At 36.9% G+C, this 27,338-nt stretch overlaps 2 protein-coding genes across 2 annotated transcripts in view; both read left to right on the forward strand.

The window, feature by feature from the left end:
* The window catches only part of LOC122792058 (gap junction beta-3 protein-like), a 102,027-nt gene that overhangs the window by 32,649 nt on the left and 42,040 nt on the right, over positions 1–27,338 (forward strand). Inside the window, exon 2 of the mRNA XM_044059876.1 lies at positions 4,065–4,141. The gene's annotated coding sequence lies outside the window, so the exon portion shown is untranslated. The remainder of the gene's footprint in view (positions 1–4,064; positions 4,142–27,338) is intronic.
* The window catches only part of LOC122792074 (gap junction beta-3 protein-like), a 53,543-nt gene continuing 30,269 nt past the window's right edge, over positions 4,065–27,338 (forward strand). The window contains exon 1 of the mRNA XM_044059878.1: positions 4,065–4,141. The gene's annotated coding sequence lies outside the window, so the exon portion shown is untranslated. The remainder of the gene's footprint in view (positions 4,142–27,338) is intronic.

Genomic DNA, 27,338 nt, shown 5'->3' on the forward strand with positions numbered 1-27,338 from the left:
GAAAATATGCAGATGTAATTAATTACTAACCTATATAGAGTCATAGTTTACTTTATTTCCAACTTTTTCAGAATCTTTAGCATTATCAAAAAACACTATCCTGTATCTTCTCTTGTGTTTTTCTTATCATAGAATCAATATCCTACATGATTAGGGTAAACAGACATGTACGTGTTTCACAATGAAGCCAAAAAGGGAGGAAATTGTCTTTCTGTGCTAAGAAACAGATGCTATTCCTAAAAAAGCTAACAATTTTTTTCTTCCTGTCTAATAGAATGTGATATATCTGCCCTACAAATATCCAGTTTTAAACATTAATTATACCACATAAATTGCACATCAAATTAATGCCTGCAAACAATTTGAACATAATTGATCAAATTATACTGCACCAAGTTATATTTCCTTGTTTGTTGTTTCTTGCTTCATATAGCGTGAGATGTTTGTTCCAAGTTTCTCAAGCATCTTTTGTTTTCTTCAGGAATCTAGAATCTGAGTAAAAGATTAAAACAAATGTTTATGGTCTGTTGTGGCTCTCCCTTTTCTGTTATATAATGATCTCAGTGTAAGGATAATTAATAAGGGTGTAGGGAAACCTGTCCTTCAGAAAAATGGAAATTGTATGTGTATATTTCTTTTTCTTATACATTTTACAATCTCAAGTACATGTCATGAACTGATATGACTTGAAATGTTGGCAACTAGTTGTTTTGTTGTGTATTCATGAAATAAGCTGAATGGTTTTGAGGACACACCATAAATCCCAAATCAACTATATCCTGAATGTTATAATTGTCAACATTGTTGCAATAAACAGACAAAACCATGCAGTAAAATACCTGAGAAGAGAATTATATCACTGTTGCCTCAAATATCACCAGATTAAAATTTTATGTCCAAATAGATGAATCAGATTTTGCTATTTGAGTAAAAGTTTGCTATTGTTTAGCGTTCTTGGTATGAGTTCCTTTACATATTGTAAGGATTACTTACTGAAGCACTCACAAGCATCTCAAATAATGGAACAAAATCCTTTTAAATAACTCAGATCAAGTACCACATATGATTTTCTAAATAGAGAGAATTAGTAAATAGTGAGAGATCCCACATTGTACAATGACATACTAATCCATAAAGAACACAAAAACTGACATGCCAAAAAAGAGCCACAAAGATGATAGAGTAGACTATTGAGGATATGAAAGAAATTATGCATTATTATAATTATGCACGAACCCCAGAATTTCCAGATAGAAGATATTCAAAAAGATTAAGAGAGAAATTAAAGAAAAGAAAAATACTTGCACATGAAAAACTGACAAAAACTTCAAATACAAAGTTGTGTTCATTAGTACAACATATTCATGAAAAACATTATATAGATTACAAAAAATTGAGACATTTGAAGAAGGAAATGACAAAGGAAGTACAAAAATAAAAATAACAAAGCCTAGAGTATTTTGAAAGGTATAAAAGAGAATCATGGACATGGGAAAGAAAGCGAGATCTGATATGGTGCAATATTTATGCAAAGTAGAAAGACAAACTAATCAATGCAAAAAAGTAGCTCCAAAGATGTTTGAAGAGAAATACAGACAAAGGTACCAGATAAGGACAATCTCACAAAAAGAAAATAAAAAATAAAAAAAGAATAAGATCACAAAGGGGAACATAGAACAAAAGATTAGTAAAGTAGAATTTAAACAAATAGAAGCTGAAGTTATGAAATGCCTGCAAAGTAAAGAATTTAGTGTAGAAAGTCTAACACAGGTTATATCAAATCATGATGGAATAATGAGCTCCCAGATTGGGGAGAAACAGGTGGAAAAGGAGGCATCTGATCAGTTGCCACATGAAGATACTCTGGAGCCTTCAGTAGGGAACCAGTACAAAAATTCAGTTGGAGCTGCACAGCAAGGGAAGGACCAGGAAACAGTGGCAATTGATGCAGTCAATGATGTGGAGTGACAGGCCAGTGAGTTCCCATATGAAAAAACAAGAGATGATGCAAGATATAGCTGATGAGAATGTGTCACATGAAGATGTTCTGGGAGGTTTCTGTAGAATGCTCACAGGACACAGAGAATAAAGTATGTGCCTCAGCTTAGAAGAAAACAAAATGAAGGGAAGAGTTGCTTGATTTAATAGAGATGGATAGACATATTAAGACTGATGAAAGAAATGGATTACAGAAGGTCAGTAAGACCCAAAATATTAGAAGTCTGATAAAACAAATGAACACAGAAATCAAGTCTGTTAACAGAAATTCAAGTGACATAACAGAAGTAAACAGGATCTATTATGCACAGCTAAATTAATAACAGATAAAGTCTTACCACAAAAATACATGGCAATAAGAGAAAGAAATGGAAGAAATAAAGTGCCATCATGGAAATATCAAATAGAGACAATTATAAAGCAATTAAGACAGGGGGTGTCACTGTTAGAAGAGTATAGAAGAGGGAATAGATTAACAAAGATACTTAGAAAATAGACGTGATAAATGTAATGTACAGTATTAGAACAGACCAGGATCTCTCATACTCTATTTCAAATAATAAACTAAAGATATCAGCACAAATAAAGGAAAGGTACAAAATAAGCAATTCACTGATGACCCAAAAAAGGTTTTATAAAGAATAGGGAAACAAAGCAAAAGGAATGGAAACACCACCAAAAAAGAAGAAATAGATACTTTTTTGGAAAAATATCTATGAAGATCCTGTGGAAAATAACAAAATGCAAAATGCCTAGAAGTGAAAGAAACAGTAAGAAATTAAGTAATGGTCAGAGATGACCGAAATAAAGTTAAGAAAAGCTCCTAAATGTAGCAGCCCAGGCCCAGATGCAGTGCCTAACTTCTGGCTAAAAGTTTTAACAATCTTTAGATGAAGATTTAGCCCTGAGTAAGACACCAGCCAGATCACTAGTTCTGAAGCAAAACATACCTTCAACTCCTTAGATTCTTTATGTGGGGTCCACTGCAATTTCAGAAATTGTTATAACATGAAGGGAACACAGGGCAAAGAAAACAGACTGATAAAAATAAAATTTGTTAAAATGCTCCAGGTGAGCAAATATATTAAGAAATATTGCCAACCACAGTAATTTCTGACATTCATTATATTTCTTACAGCCTCTTTCATAATCAAAACATTTTATTTTGTTCAAGATCTTCAACTCCTCTAACTGAAAGACTCCAAATTGTAAAATTCTATTGAACTTACCTAGGGCTTTGTTCACAGTGATCAGACATTTATTTTTTATTGTGCAGTGCCTAGTTTAGCAAAGCACATGTGTAAGAAACAGTTATGACTATGTTATCAGGCATAAACCAAATTGCCTACACTATGCATCAGTCTAAAGTGTATTGTAAACCAGTTAAATTATGTAAAGATGACGTGTGGATGTTTTGTACATTATGAGAATGATACAAGCCTGGATTCAAATATGTGTGAATGTAGATGGCCTCCCCACAGAACCCCCTAATTTTCTTTCTTCGGCTAGCATTTACAGTTCTCCTACACATACCATAGGCATATTTTATACTTGCTGTCTAACCTCATCATGTGAATTATGGATACAGTCCCGCATGCTGTAACGCTAACTCTTTAATACTCACCACCTTAGTATCAAACTACTACTCTATAACATTAATTCTACAAATGTTGTAAATGTGTCAATTGCCTATAATGAAAAGCTGTTTAGCAGATAGTTTATTGTGCAGTTATATAAAGTGTTTCTGCACTGCATAGTCTGTTGACCTACTTCACTTTGTATATTTATTCATTCATTCATTCATTCATTCATTGATGTATCCTGGCAAGGATTCAGGGAATCCACATCCACCACTACCATATTCTTTTATGTGTTCATTAATTCATCCAGTTTATTTTTCTTAAACTCTTCAGAGTTGAAGCCCCTTTTTATTACATTGTTAAAGCGTGTTCCATATTTAAAGATCAGTTTTAGTAAAACAGTATTTTCTCATTTCTCTGGCATTTCGATCTTTGTTGTGTCACTCCCAGTGTTGTTCATCACACGTCTCCATCCATTCTTTTCAGATCCGAATGACTAAGAAGGTAACCATGTCTATGGGACATACACACTAAACTCTGGCCTCTCGGAGCTCTCATATAAGGTAAGGTGCTCACAATTTGTCTGTATGTTCTGTGAATATTAATCTCATTAGTCTAGGGAACATCTTTGTATTTGTTTAATCCTTTTTATATGTTTCATTTTGAATGGTGACCAGATGAAGGATCCATAGTTTGGACTACCTACTACCGCATTATCAGACCATAAAGTCAGTTCTTAAATGACTGATCCTGTTTTTGTATACAATAGCATTAGATGACAAACACCCCATTCCTATATTTACTGCAAAAATACATCTACAATCCTGAATGCATGCTTAAACAATTAGCTTTTGTATATTGAAAACTCATGTTTGATGTTCAACATAATGCCAAAGGCACGACAACAGTGCTCCTCGGTTATAACTATTTTTCTGATTTATAATCAGCCTTAATTTAAATGTTTCCATAACTTCCTTTATTGCCTGTGCCTGGATTTGATGGTATTTACTTGTGGTGAGAGTAGTAGGAACAGCTCTGATTAGTAAGCTCTATAAAACTGCTTTAAATAAAAACATTGATTGTTGTCATTCTTTGCTGCTATTAGTATATATATATATATATATATATATATATATATATATATATATATATATATATATATATGTTCTGCATTGGTGAAGTGCTATATCATAGAAGCACGAAAAACAGGTTTCTCAGAAAAACTTACCTTTTGTGTAGCCCATTTCATTTTTATAAACCATCTGCAACATAAAAAACTAAGAGAGAGAAGAAAACCACACCCAGTGTTTTAGACGACTGGCCTCCTGCAAAATATAGGTCTGAACCAAGGTGTCAGGTAATAAACAGACTCTGCCTAAGATCGGCATTAATAAGGTAGTTCTAATACTGCAAGGAAAGTATCCTTAAAATATAACTCGGCATAACTAAAGAACACCTGCCTAATGGCAGGAACTCCCTAAGGTGAAATGAGTTAACCTATCAGAGGGATAAGCCAAGTAAATTAGTAAGATAATTGGACAAACTCACCATTTTATATCCTTTTACAAAGAGCTGTCTGCTTTAGATTAATCTATTATGAAACTGTCCTTTTCTTACTAGCAGGAAGTAGGCACTGCCATCTGTGAAAGACATGCTTCTTTCTATTTTACTATGGACTCCTTTCGAAATTAATTCTTTGTCTTTTTCCCTTAAAAAATGAACTGCGTGAATAATGACATGAGTTGCTTAGTGCTGTTAATGTTGGTGAAAAGGGAAGGATAGTCTGAGCGGACTAAACAGCTACAGCAGTACGGTCATTCAATGGCTTGAAATCATAGTATGCAGAATGTGATGGGGAGAAGTTTGATGTCATGACATTGAAAACTGCTACTTTGAACAGAAATCTGATTGGCTAGTCAGTGCTTCTTCATTATGACAAAATGTACATTTACCTTGTCTTTAGCAAGTCTAATTCATCTGTTATAAAACCAACCAGTGAAAACTATCACAGAGACACTGGCTTTAAACTTACTGATCTATGCCAGGAGTCCGACTATCAGCATTAAAAAATATATAAAAAAAGCAACCAGTCAGTAAAATCACAGTAGAGTGTCTTTCACAGTATTATACTAGTGGAAATCTCTGCAGCATAAATTGTGTGTAAGTCAGTTTGTCTTGAATACCTTATTCATAAAGTATGGATTGCTGTCTTACTTGAGTCATGTTTCTAGATTTGTTAAAATGACCCTTTTGATTATGTTCCTGTCAACAATTCACTGCTTAATCATTTACATAAGAGCTTAAGAATGACTTAATGCATGACTGTGTTGGCACTTTAAACATCTGATTTTTTAAAACCTTATTGACCCCACTATCTTTTGATCATTAGCACCTTGCAGACCATTTGGCCATTCACTCCGCATCACCAGAGTGATGGCTGATCAGGAGGGGTCATAATTTAGCCAACCATCAGGGGCGGTTCAAAGTTTTTCCTCTAAACCCTCTTCCCCACTTGTATCTGGCTAAACTCTGGGGAGAACACGTGGGATGGGTTGACACTGAAGACTATCCTCTCACTTCTGAAAAGGATGCTCCCTTCAAGCAGCCCTGCCGTCCCCCGAAGACCTTGCTCCTCCTGCTGAAGACCCCCCCCCCCCAAAGAACTTAGCTGTGGTGTCTCCATTCTACTCCAGGGAAATCAAACAGTTTCATCTGCATCTGAACATACACAGCCTTCCCTACCTCCAGGCCATGCCACTTCACTCTTCTCCCTTCCTACCTGGTTTCTTATTTCTGGTTAGAATGGTGGCCCAGATGCAATGGTACCTGCAAACAATTGCAAAATAAGAGCAGCTTTGGCCATTTCCAATCTCTCTCTTGTACATTTAAATGTTCTGTACTATGGAGCATGGGAATTTTCTCAAAGCAGTTAAATACCAAACTTTTAATTTAAAATCAAGGTTGTCTTAATGAGGTTGCCTGAAAACAGATACCAGGAAGTTAGCTCCTCACCTAAAAGCTCATTTGAAGGAAGATCCTGAAAGCATGAATGGGGAAATCCCAGTCTGGGATAAACTGTAGTATATAACATAGGGTTGTACTCACCTACACTGCTGAAAGCTGTGCTTTTGGATTAAAGACAGCATGCATCTTGAAGGAGCCACGTGGCCTGCAAATCTTAGATAAAAAAAACAACTACACAGTATTGTGTATTTTGTTTGGATTTGCAAAATCAAGTGGTCTATGATTTTGGTTTTCTTTACACTTGTGAAAATAATCCTGTGCTTTTTATATAAATCTACATCCACTGTTTCCTTAGACATACATTATATCTTACATACTACATATCTATTACATATCTATTTATCGATCTATCTATATGTGTGTGTGTTGTGATTCTACCAAATATAGCTTGAGGTGACTTTTTTAAGGATTTCATGAAATTGAGTCATTTCTGTTATTTATTTATTTATGTATTGTTTATTTTATTTTGTTTTTCAGTCATGCCAACATTTCTTATACTTGGTTCTAGTGGGCACTGATCTTTACATGGGAGTAAACAGCTGAGGCTGTATATGAACTGGTGATATGACAAATAAATGTCAAGAGGTGAACATTTAGCTTGAGTAGGGTTGCCCATCTGAAATCCTTAAACCTCAGAGCTGTTCACTATGAGGGCAGGAGAGAGGGGTGCTTCAGACATTAAAGGAGATGATTAATAGTTTGCAGTCAGATTTATCCAGGATGGAAATATTGTAGGGTGTATAGAATGCCTTGCACCCAGTGGGCTAACTCACTATTTTATAGGGGATTATCCTTTACAAAGTCAAAGAATCTTTGGAAATATCCAACTTTTGAATTGTAGGTGCACGTATTTATCACCCATCGTGACAGGATTCCATTATTATCTTTATCAGTATTTCATACAGAATATTTAGGAATCTTTTATGGCAACATGGGGACAGGAAGGGTGTCCTGTAGTAGACTGCAAATTCAAAATTTGTTTAGTTCAGGTTAAGTTGAAGTTCAATGAGCTAGGGCTCTGTGTCTCAGGGAACCTGCATAGTGGTAGGCTGCTTTGAGATAAATACAGAAATGCTCCCAAAATTTCCCTAAATATGAATGCATAGTAAGTGTTAAACCCAGGTAAGGAGGGAGTGATATATTTACAATGACGACAGGACTGAATTATGACACAGACATAAATGTGTTCATGGTGCAAGAGAGCCTCAAAATTAGGCAATTGGATATTAAGAGGTCTTTGAGAAAAGCAACTTTAAGTTAGTAAGAACTGAAATGTTCTGTAATTTCATATGCTATCCTGGGATGACTAGTAGCCAAACTATGCCTAAAGAGGCATTATGTGGGCAACAAGGGCTTTGGCCAGTAAGCAGAAGTCATAGAACAAGAGGTACATGGCATCCTTTGTGGTGCAGGTCAGTCTGCCTGTCGTCTAATCCCAAGCAGACACATACTGTACCCCCACCCAAGAATGATGTCAACTATGTGTTCAATTGCTGAAGCTAGCTAACTATGCTTTGTATTTACCATCATTCTGTGTGAAAGAATGATTCCACTAATGAGCAGAGTTTTACCTCTGTCTGACATGGCCACAGTGAGGTCCAGCATGTCTCTCTGCATGCCCTTCAGCAGAGTTTTACCTTTGTCTGACATGGTAACAGTGAGGTCCAGCATGTCTCTCTGCATGCCCCTCAGCAGAGTTTTACCTCTGTCTGACATAGTCACAGTGAGGTCCAGCATGTTTCTCTGCATGCCCCTCAGAGTTGATTGCCACAGTTTTGCCTTTGTCTGACATGGTCGCAGTGAGGTCCAGCATGTCTCTCTGCATGCCCCTCAGCAGAGTTTTACCTTTGTCTGACATGGTCACAGTGAGGTCCAGCATGTCTCTCTGCATGCCCCTCAGAGTTGAGTGCCACAGTTTTACCTTTGTCTGACATGGTTGCAGTGAGGTCCAGCATGTCTCTCTGCATGCCCCTCAGCAGAGTTTTACCTTTGTCTGACATGGTCACAGTGAGGTCCAGCATGTCTCTCTGCATGCCCCTCAGAGTTGATTGCCACAGTTTTACCTTTGTCTGACATGTTTATAGTGAGGTCCAGCATGTCTCTCTGCATGCCCCTCAGCAGAGTTTTACCTTTGTCTGACATGTTCATAGTGAGGTCCAGCATGTCTCTCTGCATGCCCCTCAGCAGAGTTTTACCTTTGTCTGACATGTTCATAGTGAGGTCCAGCATGTCTCTCTGCATGACCCACAGAGTTGATTGCCACAAGTAATTCGCACCCACATGGACTACCACAATGTCAAATTCATAACTGCTAGGTGTGAGGGACATAAGAGCCCTTGTAACATCATGAATCTTGACACCAGAGGAATAACTAACTGTTACGCTGTCCTTGTCCAGCCAGTGAGTATGTAGTCAGTGTGCCTGACAGTGCAGTCACCACTTACTAGCACATATCCACTCATACACATGGGTTTAGATGCAGTAACCTTGAATCTCTTTACTATGTGTGAGGGTAGTGATGTTAAGTTTGTAGATTTCCTCTGATAACTACTTTCTTGGTTTTAGATGATTTGGGAAGTAACTCCTTGATTACCTCATCATATGGTGGTTTGGCATGTTTTGCAGAAGTCTGGATGGTAATATATGGTACTCACTGACCATCATTGTACAATAGAGGGTGGCTTCCATGCTGTGTAGATACTTAACACTTCTTACAGATGATATCATGCATGTTACAAAATAGTTAATTCTGTATGAGCATTTGGCAGATGCTAAACTGCCTAAGAAAACCAAGTTCTGTCAGACTGGCAATAACCGTCACTCCAATATGTTGTATTAGTTCAAACTGTCACACTCTTGTATAGCATTTTTGTCTAAACTTCTGTAAATTTTCTGTTTGTCCTGCTCTTCCAAAGACCAGTTAATCATGAATAAATAAATAAAATAAAATAAAATAAATACGGAAGGATTGCACGTTGGTTGGTCATCTATTTTAGACAGGGGGGTCTATGGCTTACAAAAGACAAAGTGTCACCGATATATAGTTAGTAGATTTGTTAATAGGTGCAAAGGACCATAAGTGTGAGAAGTCACAATAACCAAGGCAGCAGTGATGGTGATAACAAGCCAGCAGTAAGTTAAGGCAACAAACAGAGCAACAGCAATGTGTGAGACAAACACACAGCAGGTACAGTTACAACAATAATAACTGTGAGCTAACAGCAAGCAGCTACAAAACAGTGCACAAAAATCAGTTGTTTAGGTAAGTTAAAATATGAATACATATATTTGAATTAAATTAACTGCACAATTATTTAATTATTAATGGAGCCTCAACACTGCATATAACTGGCAGAAATCTAGTGCCTACAGGATACTGGAATTCTTATATTAACTTAACTAAACATTACCAACAGTAGATTAGTATATGTGAAGCTAAATATGTCACCAGGCATTAGCCTAGACTCTGTTAATAATGAATTAAATCATTAAATCAACTAAATAAAACTTAATGCAGATTTTAAGACATTCTAGTGTAGGTGATAAAAAAGAAAAAGTTAAATATTTCAACAAATCAGACTTTAGTGTTTTCACCATTTCATCAAACAGACAGCAGAAAGACATCATCGTGGAGTAAATGTGCAAGTGTTCCTCATGTGTCAGTAACAGTCTGTCACAAAGGGCAGCCATGCTGACTATGGCATAAGACTTCTAAGCATGATAACATGTAAATAACATGACAGCCTTCTCCTTTGTTCAATAATGCAAATATCATGAATCGACCATTCCGTCAATAAAATCTTGACTAGCCTGCTTCTGTTTAGTTTATTCCCTCAGAGATATGTTCTGTTATCAGTTTGCTGAACATTAGTAGAATGGAGAGTTTCATCTTTCTTTAAACCACTTGAAATATATAGTCTGATTGCTTGTTCCAATGTGTTAGCTTCCCAGAATCCTCTCTCTAAGGAAAACTTGTAGTTTTCTGTGGTATATTTCATTATGTCTCTAAGCAATTTATTATTTATCAAGTTAAGTTATCTTCCCCAGACACTATTTAAACAATTTCTTTAAGAAGCTTACCATACCCCTGCCTTCTTTTAGTTTGTAAATACTAAATACCCTCATATTATTCTTACTGGCACGACGCTCAGTAGTGTTTATTGCTTAATGCCAAGTATTCATTTAGTTGACATTGACTGATATACAGTGTCACTTTTAGTTGACAGCGAATATAAATAACTATATGCTGGACCTGGTTTTGTCTGTAGCGCTTATTGCCCTTATGTGTTGGCGGCATATATAAGTAAGGGGGTGTAAGGGTCAAAACCATCATGTTTGAAAGTGTAAGATGGCTTTGCCCAAAGACTCCAGTCCAGGAAGTATAGGGGTTTTATTCCATGAAAATGCAGTTTTTATTTGTGTTTAGTTGTTTCAGGGTTTTTTTTTCCCTTTTACATATGCAGGGCTGTTTTCTTTCCATATGCAATTGACTTTTGTACTATAATGTGTGCATTAGGCATTTTCATAGTCATTTTTTTAGCTATGCAAAGGTGGAAATTTTCAGTATTTCAGATTTCCTTATATAATATTCCACAGTCAACTAATTAATAGATGGATGTTTGATTTATTTTTATTTTTGGGCAGCACAGTGGGGCAGCAGATACCATTGTCACCTTGCCAAAAGAGGTTCCCTGGTTCGATTCTTAGCTGGGGTGCCTACTGTATGAAGTCTGCATGTCCTCCATGTTAGTGTGGGTTTCACCTGTGTGCTCTGGTTTCCTCCTACATTCCAAAGACATGCAGTAGGTAGATTAGACACCATAAATTGGCCATAGGTATAAGTGTGCATGCCTAGTGTGGATGGACTACTTTCGCAGGGCTAGCCACTTGGCAGTGTAAATCTCAGCTCTAGATGATTGTCACTGTTAAAGTGACACCCCAACCCCATGTGGAAAAAGAGATTGTGGGTGGATGGATGGATGGTTTGATTTATTTATTTATTTTATTTGTATTTGTTTTTTGGGGTAGAGCATTGACCTCCATGGACTTTTATTTCAGACTCAGGCCTGGAGCTGTGCCTAGTTAAATGACTTGCTCAGAGTCATACATTTAGGTATTGGATTCATAAAGAAAATAGTTTTTTTTTTTTGTTCTGCATTTTCCTAATTCATTCATCAAGTATTAATGTATGATAGCTGTGGGGATCAGCTATGCCCTCTGTAAAACTTCAGGCTCTACCACAGGCTATACCACACTTTAAAACAATCCCTCAATAAATTTGACTCTTCAATGAGTTTGTCCTCAACATAAAAACCTTGCTATACATATATGCATATGTGTGCGTGTGTGTGTGTGCGCGTGTGTGTGTGTGTGTGTGTGTGTGTGTGTGTGTGTGTGTGTGTGTGTGTGTGTGTGTGTTTGTGTGTGTATGTATGTATATATATATATATATATATATATATATATATATATATATATGTAGCATATATATATAGATGTATAGTTATAGATATATCTATATGGGTCCCTTGTGTTTACTGAACGTACGTTTGCCCAACAAAAGCAGAGGTGTGACATCATGTCAACAGTATGGATGGCCGAACAGTGGATATGTCGATGGTATGGAATGTTTTTTTAACAAGTAAGTAGGGTTGGGGGTGCGCATATCATCTGTGTGTGTGTGTGTGTGTGTGTGTGTGTGTGTGTGTGTGTGTGTGTGTGTGTGTGTGTGTGTGTGTGTGTGTATGTGCATGTGTGTATGTGTGAGGCATGGTTAGAGTCAGGGATGAGTGAAGGATGGGTATTGCATGTTTATGTGTGAGTTTGTGTATTTTAGGGTAAGGATTAGGTCAGCGGATAGATGTAGTGTTGTCTGTGTATTTGTGAATGTTTGTGTGTCTGCATCTGTCTTGTGTAGTAGCAGTGTCATGGGAAGGTTTTAGTGATATTAAGATGTAGGGTTTGGTTTGTGGGAAGGAACAAGCAATAGTGTTAGGGCTAGCACCCATTACTAAGGTAGTGCGTGGGGGGCAGAATCTTTGCATATATAATACTACATATGTGAGTTTGCTAACATGGTGGCAGTTGTAGGTTTTTTTTTCCAAAAAGTGATTTTTTCCCAATAAACCAACACTAGACATGTCATATACAGAGAAAGCATCATTTAATAATTGTTCCTTTGTTTTATGTTCAAACTTCTTTCTGTTTTATTTTTTCCTGCATTTGTCTTGTTATCTGTTACATCATAAAGGTTCCTAAGAATGGCAAAGTAACTAGATTAGGTCACTTACTTCAACTACAGTGCCATTAAGAAAACAATAACTTTTATATAATGGCATTTAAATGTGCCTTATTAGTAACAAATTGCCAGCATCACACATAAATAGTGTAGCCAGGAATCTGAACAAAAGTAAAGTTTTCAAACTTAGTTTTGAGATACAAATGAACAAGAAAACACAACTGACATATTTTTTATTATTACAAATTAGTTGTCTTCCTCCTTTTTAACAGCTTTATTAGATTATCACTTAAGACACAGGTACACATACATTAACAGAAAATAAAACAAAGCACATTAACATTTTTCCATTTGCACACATTGTACATTATGTGTTTTTCTTTCTTTATAACAGCCTTTTCTTAAACATCACTCCCTCCCAACTCTCAGTGCCATAAAGAAAGAAAAAAAGAACATATTTTTATCTTACTTTTCTTCTTTTCTATATTCTCCTTTTCTATTATTACTTGATTTTGCATTTTTTTTCTGTACTATTTTCAGTAAAGGTGCATGTTTCTTCTGCTGTTTTGTTACAGCATTTTTATATTGCATTCTCTATTTTGTTGAGTTGTGGAAGGAAAATTAACATCAAAGACTAACTGTAACTACAATTTTAAAAACTGTGAATGTGATGCAGTCCATCTCAGCCTAAGTAATCCCTATTAATCACAGTGGTCAGATTCCTCATACTTGAACACTGAAATACAGTTCTTACTTTGAAAATAACAACTAACTCCGCTACAATTTCAAGCCTGTCATTCAAATGTTCCTTAAAATACACAGATGGCCACAAATTAAAGCCAAAGGAAGCAAAGTAATTAAAATGCAGATTGATGCAGAGTCAAAATAGGTCATCACAGTACTGTTGTAAGCTGACAGAGAAAACCAGAGTAAATGATTCTCTCGTTATAGGGATTTCTCTCTCTCCCTCTAATATGACATCAGGAAGACAAAGTCATGACTGTAAAAAATGATGCTGCCCATAGCAGCCCTCTTTCAGGCCACTTTCAGGTATAACAAATTAGGAAATAGTAATAACTACGTACTGTGATACAGAGACATTAGTAACGCCCCAAAGTTCAGCATATGCTGAAAACATGTTTTTTTTCCAGTTTTGAGGTGCAGTTCTTGATGCAAACTCCATTTATATCATATATCCTATTAAAAGTCTCTAATATGACACCTCCCATGTACCTCACATATCTATTCCACTAACTGCACTTCCCATAATCCTCATGCTAGCTAACAAATAAACCACATGCAATAACATCACAAAACCTACCCTTCCATACAAAATATTGAGAAGAACTCCTTATCCATACTCAGAAACACTTAACTAGTTCTATGGTTCCTGACTGCCTTACTAGTAGTTACTTTCTTTCTTACTTTCTACTAGTTTTCACACAATTCTACAATCCTGTTTTTCACAATGGTTGTCAGAAGCTTATCATTTACATTTAACATGTCAGTGGCCAATCTTACCAATAACCTCATACAGCTCTCAACACCTTTCACAATAATCGTGAAGCCATTCATCCATAGCTTTTGCCAAGATATCCAGCTATCATCATTCCAGATGCAAACTATTCCCCTAGCCACATGATGCTTTTCATGATTCTTAACCCCTCTAAAAAGCCCCATAGGATTCTTCCCATAAGAATACTCTACTGCCCACATAGTACCGTCACCGTCCTTCATTAATACCTTTCACTTTCTCTCCATTTGAAACAAACATTCTTCCTTATTTTATCTTCCTGTAAGAAAGTAAAACATTGTTATGGGCAGTTAGAGCTAGGATCCAAGACACTACAGAATTTTTGAATATTATATCTGAGATGCAATTAGATCTGGGATGGGTAATGTGCACTTTGGATATAACGGCCCTACATACTAATATCCCACATTGGACAGTCCTGATGGTATTGGATTTTTGGTTAAATCGGGTCCCGTTGTACAGTCCTGGGCTCAACACATTTCTTTTTTGTCTTACAGCACATGTTCTAACAAAGGATGTTTTTTTACTTCAATAGGGAATGCTGTTAACAGGTTAAAGGGACAGTGATGGGTGCCTCGTTTGCACCCATCTATGCGGATCTTTTCATAGGTTATTTGGAAGAACAAATAATATATGAGTCATCCATAATTTGTTTTTGGATGAGATTGACATCTGGCGCAGGTATTTGGATGATTGCTGGATGTGTGGTGGTCCGACACTGTTTATCTATATGAATTTGTTGAATACTTAAACGACAACAAATGGGGCATTCATTTTCTATACATTATGATTTCAATAACATTACATTTTTGGAAGTTCAGATTTCCCATAATAGTGATGACACTTTAGACAGCAATGTTCATTGAAAATATTCACAATTTAATACTTATTGCATGCCTCCAGTTTTCTTCCGAAGCATATCCTTTGGAATATCCCTAAGTCACAATTCCTACAACATAGGATTTGTTCTTCTGATCAGACATTTGAATCTCAACAAAAGGATTTGATTAATAGGTTTTGTGACCATGGGTACAACAAGGAACATATTATGAAAACTAGTACCCGGGCTTCAGGTCAGGACAGGTCATCTTTATTGACATATCAACAAAGGGATCAACGTATGAGCCAGATGATTGGGCTTACTACCAAGTATGATCACACTACTTCTGATTTCATTGATGTTATACAGAAACACTGAGATATTTTGCTTTCAGATGACAGGTTGTGTGATATTCTCACCTCCAGATGCCTTTTAAAAAAAAAACATGATAACCTAACTTCCATCAGTTCAAAATTAACCACAAGAGTTACACTCTTCATCCTAACTTAAAAAAAAATTCTGATAATTTTTTCCTCCCGTATGAAAATAACCACTTCCATCCCTCCTTCTGTCTCTGTCCCTGTGTAAGTTAAACTTTTCCTCTCAGCTCTACAACTTATATACCTAATATTTTGATAGATTATATGTTAACATCATTCTGCTTAGTACAGTCTACACACCATCCTTCCTATTATTTCAGGGTATTAATACTTAATTATAAGAATGCAATAATCTCAACCGTTTTCCCTTTTCATTTTATTAAACTTTTGTTCTATAGATATTTTCATACTCGCTCACTTTATTCCCAGTTCTGCCTCTTCCCCATACCTGCACATTCAGTTTTGTTTTGTAACTCATGAGGCCAGCTTCCAAAATAGTTGCTGTCAGTTTTAGTCTGCCTCTGAAAACCTGCTCTCAGTGTAAGTGACTTACTTCAGTGTAAAGTTTATCTATAAACAGGCTTACTGCAGGGACCAGATTCTGAAACACCTACTCTCAGTCTGCTCTCAATGTAAGCGGTCACTTACACTGTGAGTAAATATTTTGGAATCAGGGCCTTGAAATCTATTTCCTTTAACATCCTTGCCAAATTTTTTTTTTGCTTTTACTAGTTTTCATCCTTTTTAACTACTTGAAAAACTTCTAAAGTCCCCATCTTATCTCTCATATTTGCTATCACTATTCCCTACAAATTCATTTTATTCATTATTTTAGCTTCCTTGCTTCTTTTAACAGCACAGTCCTGCCGAAAATAGAGGCACGCTTGTATTCATAAAGCCATCTAAAGTAAATTAACTTTCAGCAAACGTTAGATATTTTTTTTCAGGGCAGCTGATTCCAAAACAACATGCTTGTTTACAAACATAACCTTTCTAGTTGCCTCTCCTTAGCCTTAATTGTCTTAATTTATTTATTTATTTATAGTTTGTTTGCCAAGATAGTCCATTGGGCCATGAGGAGCCAGTTTTCAATGGAGTCCTGGAGAGAAAAGCTCCAGAAAATTACAAACTACAGATTTAACATAATAGTAAGTTACTAGAGAAATGTAATGTGCACAAATGAAGCAAAATTAAACAAATAGAAAAACACATATTAGTAGAGTGCACATATTAATAGTTGTTCATTATATATAAAATGCTCCAAGTGGCATTATGTCAACTTTTTGGTCTGTAATTCCATTGCATCTTCCTATTTCCCATTCCAAGTACCAAAATTGTACCTCATGTTTATTCAGGCTCATATATTCTGCATACTATCCTCATTTATAACACAGTAGATGCTCAAGGTAACTGCATTATTTCTAGAAAAATTGCTATACTTTAACTCAATGTAAAATTAAAAAAATAAAAATAAAATTTCTACCAAGACGATTCATCATTTCATTGTTTTGCCTTTAACAAGAAAAAGATCAGTTTGTTTACTGTCTAAAAACTGCATTTACATTTGCTCAGTATCCATATACAAGCATTTGGATAGGTTGTCTACTTTTAAATCTAATCATTCAGAGGATACATTTACACATAAAAAGCAAAATATCCTTTGGGAGCTGGACTTACCCCTCCTCGATACCTGTGTCTGATAACATTCACCTCTGTAACATATGGCATCTTTTCACCTGCTCTACAAACCGCTGTCTAAACCACTCCCTTCCCCTTCCAAGGTAACGGGTTGCACCTAATATTATCTTCCAATACTGGTGCCTCTTTCTTATATCAGTTTGTTTCACTTGCTTCTCACCATCAACATCTTCTGTCATATCATCTGTTTCTGAGTTCAAATGCTGTCACCATTAACTGCAGGCATGCCATTGTGATTGACTGTGAATCCATAGCAGTACCCATGTGAGGCACATTTTTCACATGTACGCCAACACTATTGTCCTTGTTAGGAGTGCAAAAAATGGCTTCTTCTTCAGCAGTTCTACCTTCCATGACACGTTTGAGTCCAACAACACTTACCGTCACTGCAATGATGGCCAGCACACTCTGCTACATATGCATGATGAAAGGAATCCCCTGACAAGTGCAAGGAGATTACCCTAGATTTCACCTAATCTGGATAAATGCCACATCATGTCTTCTCTCAAAATAAACTTCCACCCCCACTCCTGTGGCTTATGGTGATGAAGCCCTGACTACAGCCCAGATGACCAGGGTTCGATTAGAAGCTTAAGCAACTGACAGAGCAGCAGGGAGAAATGGGCACACCCATCCTGGGTGGGAGGGCATTTGTTAACAATGCTACCTAATGGGAGGTATGGGCCACAGTTGATGAGTGTGGAGGGACAGTGAAAGGTAGTGTGTAGGCATGTAAATGAAACACCCCATGAGGAAGCACAGACTGACAAGTCTCCAGGATGCCCTTAGGATCCACAAGCAGCCCCAGCAATACTGGTGTAAATCTGGGTGCTAGGAAAATGGCTGGTAAACCCCAGCATGGATGTGGGCACTGAGGAGCCAAGCCATTAGTATATGGTCCAAAGGGACCAAAGACCAAAAAAAATTACCTGGTGGAAGTAAAAGTCTGAAAAATACACATACACATATGCATATATATAAAATCATAGATAGCATACAATTTTGCTTATAGGTAAGGTAAATGTTTACCATTCAGAATGAACAGACATAACCCTCTCCCTTTCTCAGACTAATGCCGGTTAAATATTTCATGGAACATAAACTACTGAACAAAGGAATGGGGGGGGGGCAGACAGAGAGAAAGAGAAGGCCAAAATATCAGTGCTGAAAGCAAGAAGGAATATACTGGCTGTATGTTTTTCTGTTAATCAAAATGAGAATAGTAAACATTTATTTTCTCCTATTTGTTACTAACTTTTCCACTTCTGTAGCACGAAAAGATTAAAGAGACCTTCTATGGAAAAAATCACATTTGTAGTTATGCAGCAGAAACCATTTTGCAAAAAAAAATCATTTAAATGCAATAGGAAACAAGCTAAAACATCAGTGTCACTCCAAACATGGCACAGATCGAAAATTTCTGAGTCATGGAAATGTTTTATTGCCTACTGTATGGACAGACCTTACTGACACAGCTGTGTCCCCAGTGTGTAAATTATTTTCCTGAACTCACACACTCAGTAAAAGATTATGTTGCTTTCCCGCATGTTTATTACTGCTGTGAAAGGAAATGTAGCCAGGCATACCTTTCCTGTTATGTGCATTAAAAGTGCTATCTAAAATGTGTATAAAGTTTAAAGGACAATCTACACATAAAAAAAGACTTGATTTGAGAAAATGTTCATCAAAGCATTCTGTACTGCTGTGATTCATAAAATGCTGCAGTTGCTATAATGGCTATTTCTGCAGTCATAGTTTTGAGAATAAACAACATACTTGATTTATTTTTAACTAGGGCATACTTTTCAACCAACATCTGGCAACAGTTAGTGTAACATTACATATAGAGAATACAGAGAAAGCAATTAACTAGTATTCTTTTGGGAGATGGGAGAAAACTGGAGAGCATGAAAGAAAACGTAACCAGTACCCCCCCCCACACCCACACACACGCACACATGCATACACGCACACACGCACACACACATACACACACACACGTGCACACACACGTGCGCACGCGCGCACACACACACACACACACACACACACACACACACACACACACACACACACACAACGGCACTAACACATGTATGCACGCGCACACACACACACACACACATGCACACACAACACATGTGCGCACACACACACACACACACACACACACACACACACACATACATACACACACATACACAGAACGGCACTAACACATGTATGCACACACACACACACACACACACACACACACACACACAAACACAAACACACACACACATACAAGCACAAACACATGCATCCATCACACACACACACACACACACACACACACACACACACATGCACATATGCACCACACGCATGCACACACACACACACACACACACACACACACACACACACACACACACACACACACACACACACACCACACACACCACACAAGTGGAGAACCGAATTGAACCTCAGAGCTTAGAGCTGTGAAACAGAACAGTATTAAGCAACTGAACTCAAATATGTGGATTTAATTATGCATGGATCATTTAAAGACACCATTTCCTAAAACTTTTTAGAGATTTTCACAGACATAGTTGTGGACAGCATATCAGCATGCTGCTTGGTTTTGCTTCCTAATAACTCTGGGCTGTGAGCCTAACTTGTAGCTGTTTGTATAAGATGTATTGCTGATGTGGATATATTTAAGTGAGCTTTAGACCACTGGTTTAAAAATACCTCATTTGCATCAAGATCAACAATAAGGCAAACTCTTGCATGGCCTGCATAGGCCCTGAGTTTGTGTATAGTATCATTTCATCACTGAATTTTTGAAAATGTGAGCTTCACTGAGCTACTTTAATTTCCTACATCTGCCAAAGGCATTCTGGGTGATATACTAATTTAAACAGCAGACATTTTTTTCAGATTTTGCTTTTACTGTTATGACTCAGTTCATGGAATAAAGGGTCAGCTTGGCTGGGTATCTACTACTTAAATATGCTAATAATAAATTAGAGCATAAATAGTATATTTCAAGTAGCCATTACACCTGTTACAGCTAATAGTGTCTTTTGGCATAATTTGTTTGTAAGCTCAGGATAAAAAAAAGAAAATTAAACTAAAATACATAGTTTGCGGGCCCTTTGACAATCCAACCATACAGCATGTAAGCCAGAATTTATAAACTTTAACTCATTCAGGAGTGTTTGCAATAACTGAAGCTCAGTGCCCATAACAATTGTTTTCCATGCTTTCTTAAAAATGTTTGAATTCAGCAAAGCGCATTGACAGCACTTAAAACTAAAAATTACCAGCTGGTGCATGGTATATATTAATGTCCCTGGAATGGATCCAAGTATTGTTCAATTTGCTTCTATAGAAGATTATTCCTGGGTAGCTGTATCTACATTTGTTACTTTTTTTGTACAGGAAAACATATTATTGTTTTAAAACTAACATTGAACCTGTCTAAGTTATTGATGCATGTAATCAAAAAGCAAAGTATTAACATATTTGGGCAGAGTCATAGTCTGTTATAACTGTCATAGAAACTACCGGGAATCTCCCAGTACAATCCTCAACACTGGAGTGTTTACTCATTTTATACTTCTGCCAGTTGTGTGGTATAATGGACTGTTTGTTCTAGAACTGCCTCTACTTGTTGGCCTTTTATTCAGAAATAGTGAATGAGTCATTCCTAAGCATGTGTCTCTAGTTTCTCCCTTAATATAATCAAATCAGCATTTTAACATTCACGCCACAGAATTTTTTCCATTAAAGTCATAGTTGTGGAACAGTTTTCCATGATTTTGCTAACTGTTCACTGACTTCTCCAAATAGTTTTGTTCTATTGGAAACATGCTAGAGCACCTCTCTTATGCAATTATTCATGTCTATGATGTATTCTTTCATTAGATTTCTGGATGTTTCACAAAAAACATCTTCTACTGACACCATTAATCTCTGGATGTGTTGTTAAAATTATGAGCTGCTATTGATCTTAATTCTATCTTCCTTTGCTTTTGTCTGCACACACAGCAACTGTTAGCATGTCTTTCGTTGGCATAATACTTCCGAGTGTTTCCCTGAATTAAAGGTACTGAGAGAAAATAAAATAAAAACATGGCAACTGCTTCTCTTTTCTCTTTTCCATCTCTTTTCAGGTACTTTTCAACATAAACATACACACACACACACACACACACACACACACACACACACACACACACACACACACACACACACACAGACACACCACTCAAATACATATTTGTATATCGGGTTGTAGTTGCATCATCTGTTAAGAACTGCCATCCGCACATAAATTTGGCAAATGCATGAGAAGTCTGCACTGGTATGAGTGCAGTCTGATACCTGCAACATGTAACAAATATGGCAGCACTCTTTATATTTGTTTTGGTAGTCAGAAAGAAGGAAGCACAATCGCATATTGAAATAGGTCTTATCATGGAAGTATGGGCAATGAGTGCACCATAGCGTATTATGTTTCTAAACTGCTCTGCACATTCCTATGTTCAGGAATATCTGCAATGGTGACCTTTGCATCACCAGGTCCCATACAAAATATGTGGTGAATCTATGAACCTATGTATTAGGCTGTGTGGGCAGGCTCAGTGACCCCTAAGATTCACTCATACACTGCACTCATTTTTGGTACCCTATCTATATGCAAAACTATCCTATCTAGAGCCTAGTGCACTCTCCAAAATTGAGGAGATGGGCATATAGTGGTTCTGTACATCTTATATTGTGTTATACTAGGTCTCCCATGTGCTTTTGTGTCAATGAACTTTAGGATATACAGTGATATGGTATTGTGTGTCCCACAGCTGGGCGCTTCTCTCTACTCAAGATTGCACAGTTATGCTATAATAAATGCCACCGGTATAGAGCTGCCAATCACCAAGTGCCTGATATGCTGATAGACTGCACAATACATGCTGAAGATGCAGTGTGTGGCATACTACAGTAAACTTTCTACAATCAGTACTGCTTCTACAAATGTAAACATTGTCCACCAACAAAGCATCACTTTTGTGCCCTGCAGGGCACAGTGCTTACCTGTCATGTATCCTAACAAATGTTTATGTTTACATTGTCAGCCATCCTGAAGGCATTGTCTGGACCCTATAATTGTGAAGGAAACAGCATGCCACACTGAAGGGCAACACGATAGTTATAGTTTTTATTTAAACGCTCTGCTAATTGCAGCAGCTGGTGTGATGTCTGTATGAAATGACACACAGACAGCGGCGGCTGCTGCTTCTCATTGTTCATTCCACTGCAGTCATGCACTGCATGTGGGAGGATGATATGTAATGTTTTATTTTAAGGATTAAAACAGAGAAAAATATCCTGAACTAAGACCCTCCATCCTTTTGATGAGACGCTAAACTGAGGTCCCATCTACATGAGTTAGTGATAACTCAGGTGATGTATAGGATCCAAGGGCACATATCAAAAACAGCAGAGGAAGCTCCTGACTGCCCAGGCTAAATGTTCTGCAGTCAATATCAGTACCACCTCGGGTTTCCACTAGAAAAGGAGGTTGGCCAAGTGGGCCTTGCCTGGTCAACAAAGCCTAAATAAAAATAAACTAAATTAATTAGATAAATCTCATTGGTTAGATTGTAATGTATTTGTAGTGTCTAAAACTTTATGCATCACTGATGTAGAATCAAGAAACATAAAACATACTTATTGAAGTGTTGTAAAAGTTAGGTTTTGAGAAGCTATAGATAAGAAACATAACTGCAATTTGTGGTTTACATTTGACAGTCTAAAAATAACTACTTTTTGGATTAAAAAATATAGAAAACTGCCTAATAAGAGAAAAAAAAATCCACAGTTTGTTCCTATCAAGTACTCTGGTTTGATTCTTGTCTGGGGCACCTTCTATCCAGAGTCTGCACTGTGTTCACATGGATTTTCTCTGGGTGCTCCGGTTTCATCCCACATTCCAAAGACATGCATCATTGTGAGTGCGTTTGCATATGTGCGCTATGAAAAACAACCACGGCAGGGATAGCCTTCCTGCAATGAAAATCATTTGCTCTAGATGATGGTCACTTTTGATATGACACCTCAACTCCAGGTGCAAAATGAGGAAAAGGGGGTTATGGATGGATAGCTGTATCTATATACATAAGAACAAGATCACTGCATTTACAGTAGAACAGTAGGACTCATTGTGTTCTGTCAACATTTGTATATAATATCTCCCGAAGTAAGAACTTAATTTAGACGATGCTATACAAATTAAATGGTTTTCAAAATAAAGACGTAATCATACAGCGCCCGAACGCCATGAGAAGTGGAGAAAAAAGGGGTAAAGATAAAGAGAATGCTCAAACGATGATGGCTGAGACAGCAGCAGCCAAACTGGAATTTGTGCAAATGACGGGGTGCAGATGAGGATGGTGAATACCTCCACCTTGATGCCAAATACGAAAATGATTCAGCAACTCCTTTGGCAAAAATATCCACAGAACTACAAAAAGTGAATTTAAAACTAGATGAGTTCATGCTGAAGTCTGTATTCAGAGAGAAAGAAGTTGATTCAACGCTCTTGAGGCATGAGAAAAACAAGACTGAAGAACTAATAAAGAGAGTTACTATCCTAGAAATAAGAATAAGATGCAAACTGCAAAACAAATGGACTCAGAGGACTGATCTCACGGACACGTGTTCGAATAGTGGACATCCCAGAATGGATGGAGGACCAAAATTGTCTGAAGTCTGTAAGTTTTAAGTTTTCGCTGCTGATAAAATATGCCCTCAACAGCTGATTTGCATAAATCCCAATCGGCCCCCACTACAGTAAGTGTATTGGGTGAGTTGCTATTTGCTAACTACATATTATTAAATGATGTATATTTGAGCAGAAGGAATAACAGAAAAATTCTTAGTAATGAGGATAGCCAACAGGTGATGTGAACATTGGCTCTAGAGGATTGTTGCTGTTGAAATGACACTCTGACCCCGTTTAAAAAAATGGGAAAAAGGAATTGTGGATGGATGGATGGATGGATGGATGGATGGATGGATGGATGGATGGACAGATGGATGGAGGGATGGATCATGAAGATTAAGGAGTTCAGAAAAACTGTGAACATTAAAGGACATGATGCCTACATGATGTGAGGGAGCTCTCATGTGACTATAAAGACAATGAAAGGCCAGCTCTACATTTAATTTTGCACATTGAGCTCAGTAAGAACTGACAGATCATTTATTAGCCCTCACCTTATATATTGATAGAAACTTATCTTCATTTTGGATTTTAACAACAAATGTGTGACTAAATTGTGGGTTCCACTTTTTTCCCTAACTACAGATGTTATGCTGCCTGCAAAGTAAAAACTGAGGAAGAAATGAAAATTTAAATCAGTGACTGCAAAAGCTTGCATATTTCTTATATCCTTTTTTAACTATTTAAATATGTGGATTCCATTGTAATTAAAAATATATTTAAGTAGTGAGAAGTTTCTAAATTCTTCTAATTTTTATGTTTTAAGTAAGGAAAATGAAGACATGGTGAGGGTGGTCACTCATGAACGTGGGAATGGGAGTTAAATTACTCTTTTATTACTTAATATGCATGTAAAACACTTGTTGAACTTTACTAAAGACATATCTCATGCACTTATAATCAGGACAGCATCCTGCACTTTGTCAGTTATTATCTATATCATTGTATCCTGCTTGGACCTCCAAATAAATTTTTTATTTCTGTGGTGTTGCATCAGCCTGACACAAGAAAGTTTTGGAGCACAAGATTACTGTTGTATAAGCTGCAATGATGATGACGATGATGATGATTATTATTATTATTAGTGTTATTTATTATTATTTACTAAGTCTAGAAAGGTTCCTCGAAGAAATACTGTGACAGGATCCAATGTTAATTAAAAACTTCTATTTATTGTCCAGAAATAGAAGTTTTTAATTAACATTGGATCCTGTCACAGTATTTCTTCGAGGAATCTTCTTGTTGTTTTAGTCATTTGGATAGTGTTTGGATTCCTGGAGGTGCTTTTTGGTAAGTCTAGAAAGGGTAGAGGAGGGGGGGGACATTAAACTGATACCAGGAATTTGTGAGAATGCTTTTTTGTATATAAAACACCTATTACACATAGAAGAAAACAGTGTTACATGGCATATTAATGGATTAAATAATCCCATTAAAGACAAGAGAATTTTATCTTTCCTGAAGAAAGTATAAGAGTATAAGTCAGGATTTCTAGCATTGCAATAGACACATTTCACCAAGCAGAGCAGGCAGAAATTAACAATAATGTACTTAGAACGGGAGCCTCAATTTGTTATGTAGGAGCATGCAGAAAAGGAGTGTTTTTGTTACTCCCCAGGAATGTCTCACCCAAATAGAACAGACACTTATCAAGAAGCATTTGCAGCAGTGAAAAGGGTGTTATTGACAAAAATAAATATTAACTTCAGTATAAGTTTTACCAGGGTAGGTCATAAAATAATAAAATCAATAATGGAAAATATTTGATTTTAGATTTGGAGTTATTATTGTTGTAGTAGAATGGAATATGGTATTGAAAATGCAAGACACAGGTAGTTGCCTCAGGAAGTCAAGTTTGATGTCAGTTGAAATTTTTTTTTCTGTCTGTACTGTAGCCTTTTCATTTTAGCATATACCTACTTAACTGCCCTAGGCACAAACTAGATCCAGGCCATCACCTATAGCTCATCTCGGTATTCCACCCGACTGAGATCACACAGAATATATATCAGTGAAGAACATTTGATCACAAAGAATATCTCAGTCAATAACTTTTATATAAGGTAAGAGATCATTACTTGAGACCTATTGTTAGGTGGGATCCCTCCCTCTGCTTAGTGTTCAGTTCTCCTTTTCAGCCATTCCACAGACATAGTCATTCCTGGAGTGAGACACTTTAGTCCATCCATGCCTTCTGCAATGACAGGTGAGTGAGCTGAGAGTATGATTGAGGGTTACTTGCACTGTAAGACAAACCAAGAACCAGACTCCCACTTGAAAACCAGGTACATGATGAAGGCAAAGAAACCAAGAGATGTACCCGAAGTAAAATAAAATAAAATAACATGTTTATTCTGACCAAAATTACCAATATTCTAATCAAAATTAAGCGCTGTGTAAAGTTGGTCGGAATAAACGTGTTATTTCATTTTATTTTACTTCTGGTGCCTCTGTTGGTTTCCTTGCCTTTATTGTGTAGCTGGTTTTACTTGCATTGTATGTTAAACCAGAAGCATGGTACAGGTTTGAGCATGGAATGGACCATAAGGTCACTTTTCCAAGTCACGTATGCCACAGAAGGCACTACCCCCTTGATGCAAACACTCCTATGGGATTCCCAGTCTCCACCATATCTCTCAACCTCTTAAGAGCAAGAAATTTGGACAAAGCCATAAATATAAGTGGGACAAAGCCCCAAAAATAGGGAGAATTTTTAAATACTGCTCTTACAAACTTAAAAAGTTGATAGAATAACAGTTTTTACATTAGCATGAATTTTCTGAAGGATATGAATTCTGGAACACAATTATTTTCAAACCTCAGTCTTTAATGATGTGCCACTAATTTGCCAGAAAACCATAATTTTATGAAAAATGGACTAAAATATGAGGCCAAAATCTGGACATTCTGCAAGAATCTGTACAGTTGAAAGACATGGTCTCCACGAGGGGTTTTGCCATGGAAATAATGCACTGGACTTGTGCAACCCACTCCCCACCACCACCAAGCAGCCCCTGCCTCCTTATTCCTCTCTCACTCTCCTTACCAGCCACATCAGCACCAAGCTTGATACTAACAGTGTCGTCATTTTGCATTACCCAGATGCTACTGCTTTCTTTCATTCTCTTTTGCAGCTGGCTGCCTCTGTTTCAATCATGAACATCTAACTGGAATTGACATACCATTTTCCTATTCTACCTTCCTTTATTTCTTCTTTTGGTTTGCTCCCTCAGTTTCCAGTTGTTAAAACATACAGTGCAGCCCTTATAAAAATATTTGTAAGTGTATAAA

The sequence above is a fragment of the Protopterus annectens genome, chromosome 1.part2 (assembly GCF_019279795.1).
Source record: "Protopterus annectens isolate FY-2018-M chromosome 1.part2, PAN1.0, whole genome shotgun sequence".
NCBI lineage: Eukaryota > Metazoa > Chordata > Ceratodontiformes > Protopteridae > Protopterus > Protopterus annectens.